The sequence below is a fragment of the Eptesicus fuscus genome, chromosome 7, assembly GCF_027574615.1.
Source record: "Eptesicus fuscus isolate TK198812 chromosome 7, DD_ASM_mEF_20220401, whole genome shotgun sequence".
Classification (NCBI taxonomy): Eukaryota; Metazoa; Chordata; class Mammalia; order Chiroptera; family Vespertilionidae; genus Eptesicus; species Eptesicus fuscus.
The window spans coordinates 43,374,702-43,396,980 of record NC_072479.1 but is presented as its reverse complement, the minus strand read 5'-3'; the positions used below and the strand labels follow the sequence as shown (position 1 = coordinate 43,396,980).

Sequence of the window (22,279 nt, the reverse complement as noted above, 5' to 3'; positions counted from 1 at the left end):
CGATTTGTTCACTGAGTTTAGCAAAGTAATCTGGAAAGAGTTCACCCAGGTTAAGACACCAGTGGATAAAATACTTGCCAATTCAAAGGAAACTCCCTTTCAAGAATGAAAAAGACTGTGCCCCGGCCTAGGCGCCTTCACGGAGCTCTAGGTGTGCGAAGCTGCGCTCTCAGTGACGTCTCCAGCCACTCTCCCCAGCACAAAGGGGCGCCGAGCACCCACTGTTGGGTGACGTAGGTGACGGGACTACGGTTTGCATCAAAGACACCTTTGGAGTTTTGGAGGGCTTCTTAGCCCACCGCATTCCAGTGAACCGCTGGGGCCCGGAAGCCGACAGGCGAAGGCTCCCCGCGCCCGAGCGGTGGGGGGCGGGAGAGCAACACCGCGGAGGAAACGGCGCGAGGGGCGCCGAGCGTGTCCGTCCGGCGCTGTGGAGGCGCGGAAGCCCCGCCCCTCGGCTCCCCTCGCCCCGCCCCTCGGCCCCGCCCCTTCCCGGGCCGCGTACCCGCGCGCCCCGCCCGCGGACGGAAGCGAGAGCGAGACTGAACGCCTGACGTCAAGGCGACACCGCCAAACCTCGCCCAGAGTCAGGCGTGTAAACCAGCCGGAGCGGCGGCAGCGCAGGACCGCCGTGGCGCCGGGAGCAGCGACCCGGAGGGAGCGCAACGTGTGGGGCGACGCTGGCCACGGGGACCCGCTGACAGCGTGAGAGGTTCGCAGAGTGCGTGCGTGGCCGCCGAGGGGAGCGGCGGCGCGGCAGCCCTGCGGGGCGGGGGCCCAGGCGCCGGCTGAGGGGAGCGAGTGGGGTGCGGCGCGGGCCGGGCGGGGCGCGCGCAGCGGTCAGGGGCCCGGCCGGCGGCCGCCGCCTCCCGGAGCGCGGCAGGTGTGCGGGGGCCCGGCGCCCGGCGGGCCGGCGCGCTGCCTCTCGGGCCGGCGGGGGCGAGTCGCTGCCGCCGCCGCGGGGGAGCAGCGCGCTTTGCGGAAGGGGTCAAATGTCTGAAATATGGCGGAGGAAGGGAGAGCCCGAGGACCCCCCCCCCCCCCCTTTACCGCGCCCGATCCCTCCTGCCCGCGGCCGCCGCAGCCTCTCCCCTGGCCGGGCTCCCCCGCCGGCTCCCGGAGGACTCGTCCCCGCCCCCGAACCCCCTCGCTGGCCGCCTCGGTCCCTCCCGGGTGTGGGTGGAAGTTAGAACGGAAACCAGAAAGTTGTCTTTTGCGAAGACTCAGCTTCCCCCAGCCTTGAGCCCGGACGAGGGACGTTCGGGGGAAACCACTCCCCGGCGCCCCGCGGGCTCGAGCCTGACAGGGAAAAAGTTTGCCTGAAACGGGGCTGGTTTGCTCCATTTGTTGCGGGAAGTGGCAGGAGGGCGGCAGCGGAGGGAGCCCCACCTAGTCTGGCAGCCGCCACCGCGCAGGGAAAAACTGTTAAAGGGGCCTTTCCCTTCGTCAGCAGGAGAGGAAATCTCTTTCTCTTCCAGGGAGAGAGAAAACCCAGGAAGTTTGTCCTCCTCTTCGCCATCTCGATGTGTCTGATCCTAAAACTGACTGTCAGCGCCTTGGGTTTTATTTTAAAAAACTACCCCGCAGTGAACCGGGCCTTCAGAATATTTCCTATGGGGGGAGGAAAAAAAAAAACCAACCTGATGGCTTTCGGAGAAGAAATCATCCTTGCTAGTTTAGGATTTCGGAGAAGAAATCATCCCTTCCCATTCTCTTTATTAGTTTGGAAAAAAACATTTTGCCCTGTTTCTTATGAGCATAAGCAGTTGTGTTTTACAGTAACGGGAAATCACATTTTTTAACGGGTAGAAAGTTTACACTGAAGGTTGATTTTAATATTTTAGTCTAACTGGATTTTAGTTTTGCTAGTGGTGTATAACATATATGGAGTGTTATAACTTAAAGCTTCTTGTAAATTTATTTTTAACCCTCTTTTTTTTTTTTTGTAATTAAAATGCTGTTTGGACTTGCTCAACAGAACCTTATCTTAGTAAGAAGTAACTTATAAAAAGGGAAGCCGATCATTTAACTTCAAGTTCATATCACTCCCAAAAGCTGACTCTTTGAATAGTATTTGAGTCATAATAGAGTCATGGGACTTTTTTTAAGGCCCGGAAAAAACTATTGAGATCATCCAGTCCCACCCTCTCATTTTATGGAGGAGGAAACTGAGGCCTAGGAATGATAACTAGTTAGTGGTCCTGCTGACTTTTAGGAGAGGAGTCTATCCCTAATAGGGAACCTAGAGGAAGAAAGGGGCCATTTTTACATTTTAACAGAGGATAGCATTCCCATCACACCCAAGAAAAGGTGGGTGCCCCAGTCAAATAGTGTGGAAGCACCACTTGGGTGATTTAATTCTCACGTATCAAGAGAGGACATTGCTACTCAGGAAATGAAATAAGTTTAAGGACACAGAGCCCTGAATGATAGTTTTATTTGAACCCATCCGCGCTTTAAATCTCTGCACTACACAATGTTTTCTCCTGCCATTTCTTGTTCGGCCTTCACAATAAATTGTGAGGCTGCCCTAACTGAGGAGTCCCCAGAGTAAATCTTGGAAATACATATAGCTAGTTTGATTTTAACATGTCATGTACCAGGATACAACCAAAAAGCCTAATAGTAAATTGGCGTAATGTTTAAATGTGGTATGGGACATAAAAAGGAAAGCTCTTCTTGTCTTTTGCTTCCCCCACACCCACCCCCACCTAAAAAAGTCATCTCTTTTCCTGTCTATGACACATATCACTTCCTATCTTCTGTTATCTTTATATGTATTTTTGTTACATATTCCACTAAATTGTAAACTCCAAGGACAGGATGTGTTCCTTGTATGCTCCAAAGTACTGGCATGATACCTTGCACATGAGAATACCAGTTTGTTAAATGTAAGCACCATGAGGGTAGGGACTTTATTCCTTTCATTCTCCACTGTATTCTTAGTTCCTATAACCTTGCTGTGCACATACTATTTAGCATTTAGATTTAGGGATTCATTGTAATGAACTTCAAGAGAGGATATTTGAAAGAGAACCTTGTATTCCTTCAAAAAGAAACATTTCCACAATGGCTTTGGGAAACAATTCTTTACTATAGAATTTCGATATTTTCTCTTAGTTATATAAAGGGAAGGTGATCCCCCATAGTAAGGACCTGTCTTGTAAGGAGGGCCTAGCCAAGTGTAATAAAGAAGTGATCATAAAAAAAACCTTGATCCATGTACATACGAATCTTATTAAATGTATCTTCCAATTTAATTCCTGGTTGGTAGGCCTGTGCATAGATTGAAAACAAGCTAACTAATTATACATGTTGTTTTAAATATAAAGTCTTAAGATTTGGATGAGAAACTGCTCATGTTCAGTTTTCTTTGTCTTTTAGTTGTAGGTGCTTGATAAATATCTGTAAAGGGAGTAAAATTAATCAGTGAAACTGGATCTAATACAAAGAGGATTTGGCTGATTTTACAAAGGTGTCATTTCTTCCCCTCTTCCCCCAAAGTGTAGTTTAAATAGACAAATTTATTATTGAATATCAAGATCTTACTGATATGCACTCATCATTTTCCTTAAGACTTAAAATAATGTTTTCCTGAGTGTGTATTGATAAGAGAGTGGATATTGATCTATAATGTCTAGATTTAACTGGCACCAGGAATAGTTTAGTATTTATGAAATAAATATTCAAAAACTGTTTTTTCCCATTATGACAATGATGTCACGTGTTCAGTCTAGAAAAAAATTAATAAAGATTGACCTTAAACTTTGTAAGGTTGTATAAGGTTGTGACTAAATAATGCCTTGATTTTCCCTCCTACTATCATTTTTGAGGACTCTATGCTAGGTCTTAGGGATTAGACTCAAGTTTTACTGTTTACCTTTTCAAATTGAATTTCTTTTAGAAATTAAAAAACAGACATTTTGGCCAATGTAATGATTCACTGTAACATTGGACAAGTTTTCCAATAAACAGGAGTACTTACCATGGCTTACCCTTGTGCTGAAAGCCTAATGTTTTCCTGTCTTAGATATTTTGCACATTTATTGAAAGGGGATTAATTACCTTTTGAGCACTAAATCTTTTATTAGTTCTCTGGGAATCTCTTGAACAAAATGAAAGCAGTAGCTACACAGGATGAATTTATACATTTGCAGTAAAGGTTGGCTTGATATATATATGGGGCAAAAAATGGGTTTACAGTTGTGAATATTTGAAACACTGTGTTTATTCTTGTATCATTATTTATTACTAGAAGCCCGGTGCATGAAATTTGTGCCATCCCCTGCTGGCGACCAGGGCCTATCAGGGCCTTCCAGCTGCCGACTGAGGTCTTCCTTCATCCCGCATGCCCCCTGGTGGTCAGCGTACGTCATAGCAAGCGATAGAACTCTCAGTTGAACTCCCAAGGGGACACTTTGCATATCAGCCTTTTATATATATGTATATATAGACTAGTGGCCTGGTGCACAAAATTCGTGCACGGAGGAGGGGGTTCCCTCAGCCCAGCCTGCACCCTCTCCAACCGGGGACCCCTTGGGGGATGTCCAACTGCCGGTTTAGGCCCAATCTCGCAATCTGGTACCGCTGGCTCCTAACTGCTCATCTGCCTGCCTGCCTGATTGCCCCTAACCCCTCTGCCTGCCTGATCGCCCCTAACTGCCCTCCCTGCCAGCCTGATCTCACCCCCAACTGCCCTTCCTTGGTGGCCTGGTTGCCCCCAACTGCCCTCCCCTGCCGGCTTGATCTCACTCCCAACTACTCTCCCCTGCCGGCCTGATCTTGCCCCCAACGGCCCTCCCCTGCCGGCCTGGTTGCCCCAATGGCCCTCCCCTGCCAGCCTGATCTCGCCCCCAACGGCCCTCCCCTGCCAACCTGATCTCGCCCCCAACTGCCCTCCCCTGCTGGCCAATTTGGTTCTGATTGATCGGTTTCTCTGCCAGTCAGCGTCAAAAGCTCCACCTCCTAGGCAGCCATTGCGCCTCACAGTTCACCCAGATTTGGTTCTGATTGGTCAGTTTCTATGCCAGTCAGCGTCTCCGGGGCTGATCAGCAGAGGCAGGCCCAGAGAGAAACAGGCGCAGCTGCTGGCAAAGCCTGGAAAGAAAGAGAGAGGCAGTGGCTGATCAACAGCTGCCACGGAGGCTGCGGATCAGTCCCTGCCTCTCTCTTCAGGCCTCTCTCTGGGCCTGATCCACAGCCCCCTCAGCAGTCAGTGCTGGGTTGCAGGACTGACTTCCGGTGTTCGGTTGCGCCTTCGGTCAGTCGTTACGGACCCTGGGTTTTTATATATTAGGAAGGATTGTATTTTCTATACAACTGTAAATCTCCTTTTGCCCCTACCTTGTATAATCTGTGACATATTTTATTGAACCTAGTTGAGCACTGGTTTGTAAAACCAATCCCTTTAGTCATAGATTTCTATTAAAAGAAGAAAGGTTATGAGTAACTTTTGTGCTGCCTTTAAAAAATTTGAAGTCACTTTTTAAAATGTACCTCTAACAAAAAAATACATCCTAACAATGGTTGTTTATTCCTGATGTTAGTCGAATTAAGGGTACACACCAACTGATTATTATTTCAGTAGCAATTTAGAAAGAACTTTGCTTTGCATCAGTAGAGGACCAAAAAAATTTAAACTCTGTTTCCAAGGAGCCTAAAAACTTATAAAAGAAAAAAGTGAAAATTCAGAGGAATGAATGTACCAGGTTTTTAAATAATATTTAAATTATTTATCAAAAGTAAAATACATACAACATGAATTGCAGAATTTCCATCTAGTCAGAACAATATTCTAGAGTATTACCATGCTTTAAGTTGTTTGATTTATATGAGGTGCTTCAGTACTAGGAATATATTCACTTTTAAATTAAGAATTTTAGTCTCTGACCATAGAGAGTAATTTTCTGACGTTCTTATTTTGAATTTTACATTGAACTGGTTCCTTAATGTTACCTTTGTAGTTATGCTATTTTATCATTTTGTAGTCCTGTTACTACATACACATTCTATCAGTGAGGCCTTTTAAATTTAAACTGGATTCTGATCTCATGAAATAACTTGTTAAGTAATCTTTTCCAGTGTTGGGGGATTAAATGGGTTTTTAATGTACAAGTAGACTGAATAAAGATGATAAAGGAAGAGAGCATCTATTAAAAGCAGTTTTAAATTATTTTGATCACTAAATTGCTGTCTTAGAATCATCACTTTTACCAGTAAGCTGATTGCCCCAGTGGTAATCCATTGGTGGATTAGCTGTATCTGTTGCTTTCTTCTTAGTTTTGTGGGAAGGGAAAAATGATGAAAGAAAATCTGTTTTGTTCATTTAATAGCAGTTTTTGGCCAAAGCTTCTGGAGAGGAAATGGAAAATGTTATGTAAAATAAAATTCCAATTATCTGTAGCTTCTAAAATGTATCCTTCTCATTTGAATATTTTTTGAAGTAACTTTATCCTAAAAGGGGTGGGGGGAACTTGTGTGACTTTGTAAAAATTTTAGTTAATGGGACAGATGATTAATAAAGACTACTAATAGAACTTTTCATTTAATTAATAGATTTTAGGTGTCAAAATCGTATGTATATTGCATCCAACTGTTACCTGTGTTTTAAGATTGCAGTGAGAATATTACTGTTACTACATAGTTACTGCTTCTAAGATTATAGCTGCTGCTTCTAAGATTATAAGTTATTAGTGATATTAAGCACCTTAGCGACAATAGCAACTCAGAATCTCTCAAGAATCTTGAATTCTGTACTGTACAGATAGGAAGGAAGGATAGGGATAGAGTATATAAACGTGTGTATTATTTTCTTTTGCTCTTGAAATTGTTAAACTGGGATATTGCACTGAATTTGTATTGGTAAGACTGGTTGAGTTTTCAAATATGTTTGTCTTTCTAGTTTTCTTATTAAAGTGTTTAGAATATGAAAAAGTATAAAGAAAATATCACTTGTAATACTACCAGTACAATGAATTTTTAGGCTAATTTGTACTTCCCTTTCTGAATCTTTTTTACCTCCTTGCTTCCTCAGTGGGAAAGAAGACATATACTAGACTTGTTGAAGATTAAATGGAGTATTATTCACAAACTAGAGGCCCGGTGCATGAATTTGTGCATGGGTGGGGTCCCTCGGCCTGGCCAGCAATTGGGCCTGTCTTGCCCAGTCGGTGGGGGGGGGGGGGGGGGGGGCTGTGGGAGGTTGGCTGTGGGAGTGCACTGACCACGAGGGAGTAGCTCCTGCGTTGGGCATCTGCCCCCTGGTGGTCAGTGCGCATCATATTGACTGGTTGACCAGTCGTTCCGTCAACTGGTCATAACAGTCACTTAGGCTTTTTTATATATATAGATGTTTACAAAAGAATATACTAATGTAGTAGTACTTTTTATTATAAAGCTTTTATTCCCCTGTAGCATTGCTACTCCCAGTTGAAGTTTATTTGGTTATTTGATTTTAAGATTCCCATTAAGATATGAATGTGATTGTGAAAAGCTTAACAAATAAATTATCTAGCTCAGTGGTTTTCAAAGGTCGAAGGAATCCTGGAGATTGCCTAGACATTTTCAGGAAGTCTGCAAGTACAAAACTATTTTTACAATAATACTGAGACCAGTTGGTTATAGCTTAGTGGTTGAGCATCAACTTATGAACCAGGAGATCACAGTTCGATTCCAGTCAGGGGCACATTCCCGGGTTATGGTCTCAGTCCCCACTGTGGGGTATGCAGGAGGCAGCCAATCAATGATTCTCTCTCATCGAAGATATTTTTATCTCTCCTCCCTCACCCTTTCTCTCTGAAATCAATAAAAATATATTTAAAAAATAATAATACTGAGATGTTCTTTGCCTTTTCCATGTGTTGACATTTGTACCAATGGTACAAAAGCAATGGTGGGTAAAACTTCTGGCACCTTAGAATAAATCAGGTCAGAGCACCACACTATTAGTAATCATTATATTCTTCACTACCATGCACTCACAATTTAAAAAGCAAAAGACATTTCTCGCTGGTTTGGCTCAGTGAATAGAGCTTCGGCCTGTGGACATGCCTGGGGTTTTGGGCTCAATCCCCAGTAGGAGGCGGGCAGGAAGCAGCCATCCATAATTCTCTCTCATCATTGATGTTTCTGTCTCTGTCTCCCTCTCCCTTCCTGTCTGAAATCAATAAAAATATATTTTAAAAAATTAAAAGCAAAAACAAAACTTAAAATTTTTACCTAAATGCAGCTTTTAAAAAAAAAATCTTCACCTGAGGATATATTTTCCACTGCTTTTTAGATAGAGTAGAAGAGAGGGGAAGAGGAGAGGGAAGAAAGTGAGTGAGCAAGAGAAACATTGATGTGAGAGAGAGACATCAATTGATTTCCTCCCCCATGTGCCCTGGCCAGGCCAGGGATTGAACCTGCAACCCAGGTATGTGCCCTTGACTGGGACTCAAACCACAGACCCTTTGATGCTCGGGCCAACACTAACCAGCCAGGGGGAAGAAGTAAACATTTTTTAAATTAAATCTCAACTCTTGTGTACATCATTTTAATGTACTGTGACAAAATGCGAAGTATGCTTAAAACACTTTTTGCTGTCATTGTTGTCTCTGAGAAAAGCATTTGTGTGATTATTTGAATTGCAAGTTGGACTGGCCATTTTTTTAAAGAACACCATTTTTACTTGAAAGAATCCCTGACAAACTAGTTATTTGGATTTGGGTATTAGGCTGACATTTTTCTCAAAAATAAAGTGAGCCTGTTGCTTTCAGGAAAAGATTGACAGTATTTATGGCCAGTGATAAAATTAGAAGTTTTGAAAACTTGTCTCAGCCACTGCTCTTGACAGCTTCTCATTATTTGAAAGATTCTTTTGATGATGTTGGTGATGTTAATGAGTATGTTTTTGTTTTTAATAAAATGTAATGACATGTGTCAATATTGGAAGATCTGTGTAACTCTGTGAACCAGTATTTTCCAAGTGACTAAACATAATATTACAAAATCATGCATAGATAAGAAATTTTTCCACAGTTCTACCTAGACCAGTGGATTTTAATGTTAAAGAGAACATCAAACTTTAATCAATAAAGAAATTAAAAAAAATAATAATAATAAATTTTTAAATGTTTAATCATAAAAAAGAGAGAGAGAGAACATCAAGTTTATTGATACGGTTTCTTATTTCAATATATTGCAACCAGTTGTCAAGTTTTGGTGTAGTAGTAAAGGAAAATATCCACAATTATCTGAAAAGGCTAATAAAAGAGCCCCATTATCTGTCTGTTTATTCACTTTTTCTTTTTATATTACTCATTTTTCCATGCTATGCTGAATGTCTAACATCATTTTTAAAATTTTATTTACTTATTTTGAGGGGAAGAGAAGAATAGGAACCATGGACATATTCGAGGCAGTGTTTTCATGTGCTTTTATCTTAAAATCTTATTAATATAGAAACATTAAGTTTAATTTCTTTGCAGTCTTTTGAGTGTCCATTCAACTATTAATCACAGTAATAGATTAGGTAATTGATATTTTTAAGCCTTTTTTTTGTTTTAATTCTTGTTTTGTACACCTGGTTACTCATAGATTGTATGTGTGTCCAGGTTTTGGCATAATCTTAAAAGAGCAGTTTTGTTTTGTTTTATCCTCACCCAATGATATGTTTATTGATTTTAGAGAGAGGGGAAGAGAAAGGGAAAGAGAAAAATCAATGACTGGTTGTGTCCCGAACGTGCCCAGATCCTGAACAGGATCAATCCCCAAACCCAGTATGTGCTCCAACTAGGAATGGAACCTTTCAAAAGTAGGGGATGACACTCCAACCAAGCCACCAGGTCAGGGAAAAAAGCAGATTTTTAAGATAATAGTTGACTTGCACAATTTTAGGATATGTGACAGCTTTTTTATAAGTGAAGCTATGGACTTTTTCCTATTGAAGTTTAATAATGTCTCCGTTTGACCTGAGAATTTGGTGTGTTGTCTACTTGCAGTAGATCCTTTTCCAAAACAAATGATAATGGATAATGTTCTTACCTTCTGGGAGAAAGCTGTTTCTTTTTCATGTTTATTTAAGAGTTGTAGCAATTTTTGTTAAACAACTTTTTATAAACCTCATGTCATAGGACAATTCCAAATATTAAAGGATTTTTAGGCTAAACTGCATTTGGCTCAAGTAATAAGTTGCAGATTATGAAAGAAGAAAGGTAAATTATAGTTTACTCTACATTCAATTTCTTGGAAATTTAGCGCCATTTATTTCCCTGGAGATAATAAAATTGGTGTGTTCTATGAAGAACAAGGGTATTGAATCTGAGCATCACTATTTGATTATGGTTGACTTCAGAGGAAAAGAAGGGGGTGTAGAGTGGTATGGAGAGGAATAAGTGTAAAACTGCTAATTTAAGGGTCTCTTCAGGCAGTAAACATCATAGTACTTCTGCCTACTAGAGCTTAATCCCACAGGAAGGGGGGAATTTAATAAGGAGCTTTAGTTCTCCCTATCTTACTTAATAATAGACAAACATGTAAATTGACCATACCTCTGCTACGCCCACCAGCCAATCAGTGAGCGCCGAGCGACGGGGCGGGCAGGACGCTTGCATCGCCATGGCAACAGCGCAGGCGTTCTGCCCCATCCCTGGTCTCTCAGGATCTCTGGGCAGCGTGGGAAGGCAGGGCCAGAGCAGAAAGAGGTGGCTCCAGGGCTGGGCCGGAGTGGAAAGGCGGTGCCGGCAGCCAGGGAAAGGAAGGCCCATTCTAGCACGAATCTTCGTGCATCAGGCTTCTAGTATTAATTAACTGGTCAGCTGTTCTGTCCGTTCTGAATTAGGAACATACTGAAATGATATTTCCTGTCCAGGACATCCATATTAGTCACAAGATTACCCCTGGCTATTGCTTATGCAGCTTTAGTTACTAGTTTAAAAAATATATTTTTATGAAATTTTTTGTCTATTTCAGATTTTTTTTATACTTAAGGGTGGTGGTTGTTTTTGTTTTTTTTTTTTGTCTTCCAAGAGCCCAGTCACCTTACTTCATCACCTTAAATAAAGAGAAGACAAAGTTTGTAAGCTTAAGATAGAAGAGCATTTATAACATTTTTCTATTGTTTACATGAAAGTGATGATGGTGAATAATAGATCATGAAGAGGTGGAAGGGGCAGTAAGTAGAGCAGAAAAGAGAGGATAGTGAGTAGGAGGGTCTCATTCTAAATGAACAGGGCTATCACTGTTTAGTTTAGAGTTCTGGTTTGAACAGGAATGATAAAAACTTTGAAAAGCACTTGCGGGTGGGGGGCTAGAAGAGGTTTATGGGGGTAAAGGAGTACCTATTAATACTTTCAACAATAAGATTTTTTTTATTTTAAGTAAAAAGAAGAACAAAGCTGAGGGGGAAAAAAGAAAGAAAAGCACTTGTGATGCTTTTGTGATAGATCTTTTCCTCCAGAGGGTCCTATGTAGATGATAAATTAGTATTATCTATCTTAGAGATTATAGTGTTAAAGTTTCATTACTAAGCAGAGTGAGCTGAGAGTACTTTGGCTTTTTTTACTTCGCAACAGGTCCTTATGTACTTTTCTCTGCTCAAAGTGTGCACATTTCATTTTAGTCATAAGTTTTAGCTGATTTTTTTTTTGAGCATGAGGGGTAAATCTGAAAAGTGATGTGCTAATTTTGATTAGTTGCTAGACCTTTGATTCCACCCTGTGTCTTCAATATAGCATGGTTAGTGGTAATAACTTTGACCTGGGTACCCTAAACTTCCGTTCTCTCTCTGGCACTGGCTGTGAAACCTTGAACAGGTTAACAACTCTCTTTATGTAGAAAAAGTTTAAATGAATGGCTGTTAATGCCTTTCGGAGCGCTAAAATCCTGCATTACTGTGATGTTGCCTTTGATAAAGCAGGCAGTCATCTGTTGTCTGGACTCCTACAGGAGCTTCCTAACTTGTTTACGTTCTTGTCCTCCTTTTACCTCAGTCTCCATCCAGAAGACAGTCTTTTAAACATGTAAATCAGATCATGTAATGCCCGCGAGTCCCAGTTTCCCCCCAGTGACTTAAAATAAAAACCAGATTCAGTTCTTGCTTATTATTTCACTAGTTTACCTCCTTTCACCAAGCTCTAGATATAATGCACTTTCATTTTTAAGTATAGTTTATATATAATACTGGACTTCTTTCTGATCTTGACTGGGGTCCTTTATGGTCTTTTTAGTTTTGGTGCTTACACCTACTTTCTGTCTATCATAATCTTTCTTTCCTCATTGTCTGCAATTTTGCCTCAGTCTCAACATTGGATCTCAGCTCAGATGTCATATCCACAAAGTTTTTCCTGATTACCTTATATAAAGAAGCATTCCCCTTTGTTACCTTCACAGTTCTTATCACACTCAATACTTTTATTTGTCTGCCTGGCTGGTGTGGCTCCGTGGTTGAGCATCAACATGATCCAGGAGGTCCCTGTTTGAATCCAGGTCAGGGCACATGCCCGAGTTTCGGAGCCGATCCCTGGTGGAGGCGTGCAGGAGGCAGCCGATCAATTAATTCTCTCACCGTTGATGTTTCTGTCTCTCTCTCCCTCTCCCTTCCTTTCTGAAATCAATAAAAAAAATATATTAAAAATAATTATTATATTTGTCAATTTATCCTCTCTTCCCCTCTAAATTGTGTGTCAGCGGGACAGGAACACCTTGTCACTTTTACTAGTACACCACAGTCTCAAATGGTTAGCCAGTAACTGGCACATAGTAAGTGCGCAAAAATTATTTTAATTGAAAGAATACATAAAGTGTTCAGTGGTTTGTTTTTACTAATTCCCATCATAGGCTACCTTTATATAATTTTAAAGTGTTATGCCTATTTCCAACTATAATTCCTCATTTAGAGCATCTATCTCTTGAGGACTCCTTCATCTGACTGCATGTTATTAAGAGCTAGTTCTCAGTTACTATTGTAGGATTAAATTGAAAATTTAGGCACAAAGGGTTCTTAGCAAGGACATGAAAAGTTCATGTGAAATGTAAATAGCAGTTTAAAATAATAAGTCGCCACATGAGTAATTTTGATGAGTGCTTATAGAGTCAGAGAAAGAACTAAAAACTCTTAGGTTCTCACAGTCCAAGAAGACTTTAAAAATAAGGTGGGATCTTACATGATATTAAAGGGGTATGTAAATTTTAGGCTAACAGTGAATCTCGCAAAGTATGTTCAAGGGAATGTGTTTCTGTAATAGATATCCGTGAAATGGATTATAGGTCCATAATCCCTCACCTATAACCCCTTGGTGCCAGGTATTTTGGAATTCAGAATTTTTGGGAAAGATTTGTTTTGAATTTTGGTAAGATTATAATCAAGCACTTAATATTTCTAAAGTGAAACACGAATAGTCACTAAATATTAGGATACATAAAAACTATAAATAGTCTCATATCAGTGCTTAGGTGAAGTTTTGCTGTGTATAAACTTTATATCAGGTCAGGCTTTGTCACCAAATTAGTTTTTTATCAACGAATTTAGTTGAGAAACTTTCAGGTTTCAAAGATTTTAGGATTTCAGAATCCCTGAGTTCCAAAATCATTACATTGTGTCTTTGGGGAGAACATGGAGGCCTGAAAAATGTTACTTTAAAGCAACATTGCTTTTAGCTTAGAAACAGTCTCTACCAAGGAATTATTTTTACACTGGTGGGGTGCAATGTACTACTAGTGTGATGAGTATTTAAGGGGATGGGAGAACCACTTACCTTAGTTATACACCAGTTAAATGTTTGGAAATAGTGAAGATTCATTTGTGTATATAAATACCTGGAAAATAGTATTATAGTATAGTATAAAAATAGTATTTTTTTAATGTTCAGTGATTGAGACCTCATATTTTAGCCACAATTTCTTCTTGATAGATTTTTAAAGTCTTACAAGATTCCGTGACATTTTTCTCTCAATTGATAAGGTTTCTAAGGATTATATGATACATTTAATTTTGAAGTAAGAGTACAATAGAATATTAGAATAGGAATATTACAGGACTAACATAATCTCTATTTAAAAATCCATGGTGGAATGAATCACTTGGTACTGACAGAAAAGAAGTTAAATAACTGAAAATACGCTTCTGAAACAGGATTGCAAGAAGTGCCTGCCTACTTTCTGTGTTTTCTCCATGTGCTCTGCTTATTCCAACAGCCTAATTACCATCCAAACTTCAGTTCTCATTTCCCTTCACCATTCATTTGGTGTTACTAATGTCCAAGATTGCAAATGTGTATGTGCTGCTGTTTTGTTTTGTTTTGTTGTGGGAGTTTTGTGGGTTTTTTTATGCTGTTTTTTGCATATCTCATTAAATTGCAAAGACAGGCATTTTTCAAAGCTACTTTTAAAAAAGTATTTACTGACCTAACAATTATCAAGTAAGTGGAATAGTGTATTGAAAGCCAAATATAAGCATTATTTATGACTTATAATGTGTGGCATGTTTTTTATTTTTCTAAGTGGTCTTTATTTTCCTGGATATTAAGTGCATTTTTTAATAAACTGAAGCAGGTAGAGTATAAAAAGAAGAACTGTTAAATTAGTTAAAATAACTTCATAAAAAAAAAATTAGTTGCACAAGCCAGTATGGGCATTAAGCAGCTAGCATAAACTGCTTGGATTGAGATATTAATATTATTCAAGAAAGTTATGGAAAGTACCTGGGCTTCCACTGGCTTTTTTAAGTTGGTTAATTTTTCTCCTCTGAACCTGTGGCGTGTTTACTGGGGAATTTTCCGTTAAGAATGTCCTGGTCTTGAAATTTTATTTAGAATGTAATGTAGTCATGCAAATGATAAACCCACACCCTAAAATCATGGCGTTTTTATTATGGTTTCAAATGCATTTGGGGGCAGTCATGTTAAGCTTTGTCATTTAATTCTGGTTAGGTTAACAGTAAAATGAAATAAAATATCTTTGTAGTCATTTGTTCCTTCTCTATTGGAAGACACTAATTGCATTTATTTCTGAATTTAGCCTTATGTTGAAACAGACTGTAAAATTATGTTTTAAAAGTTTTCCCATCCTTGTGGAGAGAGGTATATTGTAAAATCTGAGAATTTATATTAAAAGAAATATTTTGCCCGGCCAGTATGGCTCAGTGGTTGAATGTTGACCCATGAACCAGGAGATCACCGTTCAAATCCAGTCAGGGCACTTGCCCAGATTTCGGGCTCAGTGGGGAGGCATGTCGGAGGTAGCCATTCGATGATTCTCTCTTATCATTGATGTTTCTATCGCTTTCTCCCTCTCCCTTCCTCTCTCTGAAATCAGTTTTTTTAAAGAATTATTTGTGGCATTCTTCCATTCATGAAAATTCTAATTAATCTGCTAGCACTAAAGTGCTTCACCTCGGATTTCTTATACATCTGCCCCAATAGCTCATAAACTATACTGTGTATGTATTTGCTTGAAATACAGGAAAACAAATATGTTCCCTAATGAATGGGGATATCTCTGAGATTGATGTCATTATCTTATTCTGCAACCTATTCAGCAAACATTATTGAGCACTTTGTGTTAGTGTTAAATTCTGGAATCACAAATTCAGGAGACTTGGAAAAGATGTGGCTTCAATGGGAACATAGAAAGACATCTAGTCTTCTTACTCCCAATAATGGTTATCCCTTTGCAATGGTGGGATCTCTTTTTTTCTGTGATTATGGAAACTAACACATTAACAGCAGGTTATTTAAATTACTGAAGAATCTGCCCTGGCCCATGTGGCTCAGTTGATTGGGCATCTTCCTGAGCACCAATAGGTTGCCAGTTCGATTCCCAGTCAGGTTATGTGCCCGGATTACGGGCTCTATCCTAGTAAGGGGCATGCAGGAGCCAGCCGATCGATGTTTCTCTCTCTCTCCCTCTCTAAAAATCAGTTTTAAGAAAGCAAGCACACACACTCCCTACTATAATGAGAAATGTTACTAATGACCACTGCTCTCATTATTTCTTCATTGAACTAGGCTTCTGGTTCTTCAGATTTAAATTTGATATGACCTTGACACATCCCCTGCCACTCATTCCCAGTAGTGACTGTTTTGCCACCTCTTCAAGTACCCCATGCGTGGTTCCTTCCTGTCATGCCAGGGTGTGACCCATATGGGCCAGACTACATCTTCCAGAAACATAACATCTTCGTTATATAGTGTTCACATTTATCTTTAGAGACTCACAGTGTCTGAAAAGACAGACTTATATGAGTCTTGGTGGACAACCTTGCTTTATAAAAATGAAAGTGTCAGGTCCTAGCTTTCAGTCTCCCTTGTAGCTGGGGTGCAAGTACTTGATGTAGGTCTAGCAAACAAAGGATTTTTTTAAATAATCTGAAGGGAAACTGCCCTAATGGCATTAATGCTTTAATGTTAGACTATTTATTAACTATTTCCAGAATCAAAGTGGGCAGATTCAATGGGTCAGATTTAGCTTCATATGCAAAAATGTACTTTACCCAAGATATCCTTTTTTATTTTATCTGTAAAGTTGATGGAGTTTTTGAATATGTTGGGGGCTTACCTTTTTGCCGTAGGTTCTCCTAATACTACTACTTTATCATCTTTATGAATGGCCTTAAACAGCTAAATCTATTCACTGATGAATAAGGTGCTGGTTGAATGAATGTTGTAAAAACGAGCAAGATCACTTTGCTGGAACCCAATCATTGTTTTTGGTAGACATTCTCCAAGCATTCAGGTGGACTATTCTCAGTGATTGCTTTCAGAGTTCTTTTGTGGGGTTTTTTTGGGTTGTTGTTTTGTTTGTTTTTTCATATTATGTTGCAGGTAATTCATCTTTGTAATATTCAGACAACAGTACTAGCTGTTCAAAATGAAGTATTCTACATTTTAAATAGCTAGCACTAGATGTTTTGAAATGTTTTTAGAGTTACAACCCTGATTCTCCTTCCCCTAAACCACAGTAGATATTGATAATTGAGAACTGAATTATTTCCCTTTGAGTCCAGAGTTGGTCTCAGAATCGTTCTGTCATCATAGGAAACATTCAAACGTTTGTTACCAGTTGGGGAACTCTCCTTGTCCCACTTGTTGCCAGGGGACATGGGCTTCTTGCGATGTCATAAGCAAAAGAATTTTCTGAGACTTGCACAGGAGAATGAGATACTGCAGAAAGCTTTCTGTGGAATCAAACCCCTGAGTTCCAAGGTCCCATTTCCCTTTGTCCCGCCAAGGAAGAAGTCCAGCTGTGTCTTTACCAGGGCTAGGATTAAAGCCGTTGCCCAGAGTTTCCATTCCATGTCTGCACAGTCCAGTCCAGCATCAGGCTAGCTTAGCTTGTGTTCCCAACTGCAGTCCTTCAATCCATGACATGTGGGATCCACATGGCCATGGCCATGCAGTCTCTAAGGCCAGCCACATGGCTATGGAGGGAACATGGGCGAATGTAAGAGAGCAAACTCCTTTGGGGGATTATGTATTCCCACATTTTCATGGGCTTGCTGTGGCTCTGTCCCCCCTAGCCAATGATCTCTCTTCCCAGGTTTGACAGACAGGCACCTTCCCTACCTCACTGCGTCACTGCGCTTGCCTCCATCTCCCCTTTGTTGGTTCCCAAGGGAGTGTAGAGTTGCAGCTTCCTAGTGAAGCTGTCCAGATGGTCATGCTTATAATGTCTGGCCTCCCTTTTGCTCCTTATTAATAGCTAGCTAATTACAATGGTAAAGCCTGTAGATAATTTTTTAGTTTATTTGAGCCAAACTGTCAACAATTGCCAGGAAGCAAAATCTCAGTGAGTTGAGAAAATGCTCTAGAGAATGGCAGGTGTTTGTTTGTTTGTTAATCCTCACCCAAGGATATTTTTCCCATTGATTTTTCGAGAAAGTGGAAAATATGTAGGGAAGGGGAGAGGGAGAAGGAGAGAGAGAGAAACATTGATGTGAGACATGGATTGGTTGCCTCCCACACATACCCCAACCGGGACCAGGAATCGAACCCAGGACCCCTTGGTGCAACACTCTAATTACTGAGCCACCCAGTTACGTGCCTTTGACTAGAATCAAACCCAGGACCCCTTGGTGCAACACTCTAATTACTGAGCCACACTAGCCAGGGCCAGAGAATGGCAGTTTTGCATCTTTATATATTCCATCGAAAGAGAAGACATAAGTCCAGCCAGCATGGTTCAATGGTTGAGTGTCAACCTATGACCCAGAAGATCACAGTTCAGATTCCTGGTCTGGGGACATGTCTGGGTTGCAGGCTTGATCCCCAGTAAGGGGAGCTGATCAGTGATTCTCATCATTGAAGTTTCTCTCCCCCTCTCACTGCCTCTCTGAAATGAATGAATGAATGAATAAATACATACATACATACATACATACATACATACATACATACTAGAGGCCCGATGCACGAAATTTGTACGAGGGGCTCGGCCCTCACAGCGGCAGCGACTGCCTCTGCCTCTGCCCTTGCAGCTGCGGCTTTGTCTAGACGGTTGCCCCGAGGTCATCCAGTCTAATTAGCATATTATGTTTTTATTATTATAGATGACTAATATGCAAAGTGTCTCCTCGGGAGTTCGACCAGAGACCGGGAGTTCGATCACTCACTATGATGTGCGCTGACCACCAGGAGGCAGCGTGGAATGAAGGAAGGCCCCAATCGGCCCTGATCACTGGCCTGGCCTAGGGACCCTACCCATGCACGAATTTCATGCACTGGGCCTCTAGTACATAAATATGTAAAGAACAAAAAAAAAGAAGACATAAGTGGGTTACATGAAATATATTGGTGATAGATTAGGAAAGTGAGAGAAAGCAAAGTAAAGAAACTTTTGGGATTGGATAGAAAGTAAAATGATAGACATTTTTTTACATAGAGACATTTTTTTACATAGGTGGGTACAGGATGGTTGAAGTCAGCAATTAATAACAGTGAGGGAGTTTGTGGTCTCATCTCTGATGTCCCTGTGCTTTGAGGGGTCTGAAAAGGGAAATTACTTTGACATTTCAAAGGTTACGTTATTGTAGATGCACAAAGACAATAGACAGGCTTAATTAAGGTGAAAATTGACCTGTCAGGGAAAATTCTAGCCTAAAACATGACTACCTGCCATAAATTGCTTTTAGTTAAAAAGTTTTAATTTCAGACCATCCTTTGTGATTATTTTAGGTCTCCAAGTGTGTAAGGCTACCCATTCAGGCCTTCCCTGAGATTGTCAGGTTTAGTATGTGGACCCTTTTTATCCACAGTTCTTAAACTTTGTCGTCCAGGTAACTTAATGTTTTGAGTGGTGTTTGAGCTAAAACCCACTTGCTACCAGTGAATTAATGGACAAAATCTCTCCTTATCTCTTCCAGGCTGTGTAGCCTATAGGGCAGGTATCAGCAAATAGGCTTTGTGGACCATACCATACAAGTCTCTGTCACAACCACTCAACTCTGCTAATGCTATTATGAGTAAACCATGGACAATATGCAATTGAATGGCTGTGTTTTGACATAACTTTATTTACAAAAAGATAGGCAGCAGATGGGAGTTGGCTTTGAGGGCTGGAGTTTGCCAACCCCTGCTCTAGGGCAAGAAACTGGTTTTGATTCATTCAATAATAATTGCTTCTGTATTCCACTCACTGTGTTAAGTTTTAGTTGTGCAGCAATTAACATACACAGTGAGGTATTTAAGCCCTGAGTATTTTTTATGCACATGGCAGATCCAAAGCAGGTTGAGGAAAAATATGGCCATACATCTGCCTTATTTGTGAGATCTTAGGTAAATACCCTAAGTGCCATGTTCTATGGTAGTCATATTAACTAAAAGTAATCTCAGTATGCTTTAGATACCAGATGCCGTGGTATCAGTTAGCATCCTGTTGTGAAAAATAGGGAGCATAAGATATGTGCATTTTGTGTCTGCACTCCTGCACACATAGTAACTACTTAGTATTCACACAGTGTTGTAGAATAAAGCTGAAATTACCAGTTACCTTAACTGTCTTTTGTCAGTTTCTTACAGTTTTCTTCAGATCTATGCAATGCATGATTCTGACCTCTTAATTTTGGTTTTTATCATCTTTTTGTAGGTTTTTGTTGTAAACCAATTTTTGTACTTTAAAAGTATAGCATATAGATCATGTTTTAATAAAATGTTAAATAAACATTTCTAGATGTATTGTCAAGACTTCTGTCAGAACTTTCTAAAAATATATATCTTTTTATTGATTTCAGAGAGGGAGAGAGAGATAAATATAGTAATGATGAGAATCATTGATTGACTGCCTCCTGTAGGCCCCCTACTGGGGTCAACCCCACAACCCAGGCATCAAACTGTGACCTCCTGGTTTGTAGGTTGACACTCAACCACTGAGCCACGCCGGCCAGGCAGAACTTTGTAAATTCATTTTTTAAGTACTTTTAGTTTTCTCAGAGTTGGTGTGTTTCTCGTAAAATGTGTAGTACGTAGTATTGCTTACCAAATGAGTCAAGGCTCTTGACCAATACTCAGAGATCTCTGTTAATTTTAGACTCCTGCTGTTTTTATTTTCCTGTTCCTTTGCACATTGAGATGCAGTCAGATCCTACTTTCTATTGTTGTCTAATCTTATTCCTACATTTTGCTGCCTTTTATGCCTTTGCTGTCACCTTTCTTTTCCATGGTATGTTCTTTCCTATTCAAATGCTGTAACTTTTATTTATTTGCCACCTTCTTCATAAATCTGTCTGGCCTTTCTTCTTCTGAATTTCCTTAATATTTTTGTGTTTCTCATGATAGTTTCCATATTTGTATGTCTCATATTTCCTATAAAATTCTAAGCTTCTTGAGAGCAAATATATTTTGTTTATTTTTGTAACCTTCATGGTGACTTCACTTAATGCATATTCAAATACTGAGTAGATGAAAGGTACACTTTTCTAATTAAGCTAGTGTTCCTTGGTAAATGTCCTTGGACTTTATCCAAATGAGAAAATGCATGTCAAAATTGTAAAGGCTATACAGATATTGTCTGTTTCTATAAACACTCAAACGTGCTCAAAGTTCCTATCAAGATGTATCCACCCAAAATAACCAACTAGGTTGTTTTGCCCTGGACTGAGGATTTTGTGGGACACAAGACTTTTCAGTACTAAAACCAGGACCTGTTGGTCACCCTGATTTCACTTAATAATGTAGCCATCTCCTTTACATATCACTGTGCTATAGTTCGAAGGAAATGTAATGAATGCCTGGTAACTAGGTGATTGACTTGGTAGGGGAGGATTATTGGGGCATTTGGGCTTTTATTAATTAAGTTTCTGAATATTATTTTAGACATTCTTTAATGTTCAAATAAAAATATGAAAGTATTTTATTAATTCGTCTATTTAAGGATATGTTTATGATATAGCATAGTGTCTTATCAGAAGGTGGTACTACTCAAAATTTTTAATTAATAATTTCATACTCTGTTAGATACTAATACTTTATTCTTTTTTTTTAATTTAACACAAATATATATTTTTTTATATTATTGATTTCAGAGAGGAAGAGAGATGGAGAGAGAGATAGAAACATCAATGATGAGAATCATTGATTGGCTGCCTCCCACATGCCCCCTACTGGGGATCAGGCCGGCAACCCGGCCATGTGCCTTTGACCGGAATCGAACCTGGGATCCTTCAGTCCGCAGTCCGACGCTCTATCCACTGAGCCAAACAGGCTAGGGCACTAATACTTTATTTAAATGTCTTTTATTAGCTATAGCAAGGTCTGGGGCAGCCTGAAAGTTTTCTTGGTTGCCTTTAAAGTGGTTTAAGCTTTGGTAATAGATTTGCAGACAGTTTCTAAAGAAATGTCTAGGATAGTCTATCCTTGTCATTCCTTTGCTGGAATTAGCATTAGTACTTGATAATGTTATATAAATCCATGAATTCTATGGTTTAGATCTAATAGCAGGTATATAACTTAAAGTGGCTACTAAAAACCCTTGCAAATTTTATCAGTAAGCCATAGTAGGACATAAACTATTCTGGGACAAACACTGTGCCTGATGGTATTGTTGGAAAAGAGCCATTAAAAATATCGATACTCTATACCTAAAAGGACTTTAAAGACCTAGTTCCTGCCCTGGCCAGTTTGCTCAATGATTAGAGTATCAGCCTAGGACTTAAGGGTCCTGGGTTTGATTCCAGTCAAGGGCATGTACCTCGGTTGCAGGCTCCATCCCCAGCCCTGATCAGGGTGCATGCAGGAGGCAACCAATCCATGTGTCTCTCACATCAATGTTTCCTCCTGCTTTGTAATGATTAAACTTTATCATGCCCCTT

The 22,279-nt window shown here is 40.2% G+C and overlaps 1 protein-coding gene across 2 annotated transcripts in view; it reads left to right on the top strand.

Moving 5' to 3' along the window:
- The first annotated feature begins 549 nt into the window (after window positions 1–549).
- The window catches only part of RAP1B (RAP1B, member of RAS oncogene family), a 49,037-nt gene continuing 27,307 nt past the window's right edge, over window positions 550–22,279 (top strand). Inside the window, exon 1 of one of the 2 annotated variants that reach the window (XM_054718880.1) lies at window positions 550–712. The gene's annotated coding sequence lies outside the window, so the exon portion shown is untranslated. The remainder of the gene's footprint in view (window positions 713–22,279) is intronic. The other variant, XM_008148772.3, reaches the window with a different exon arrangement.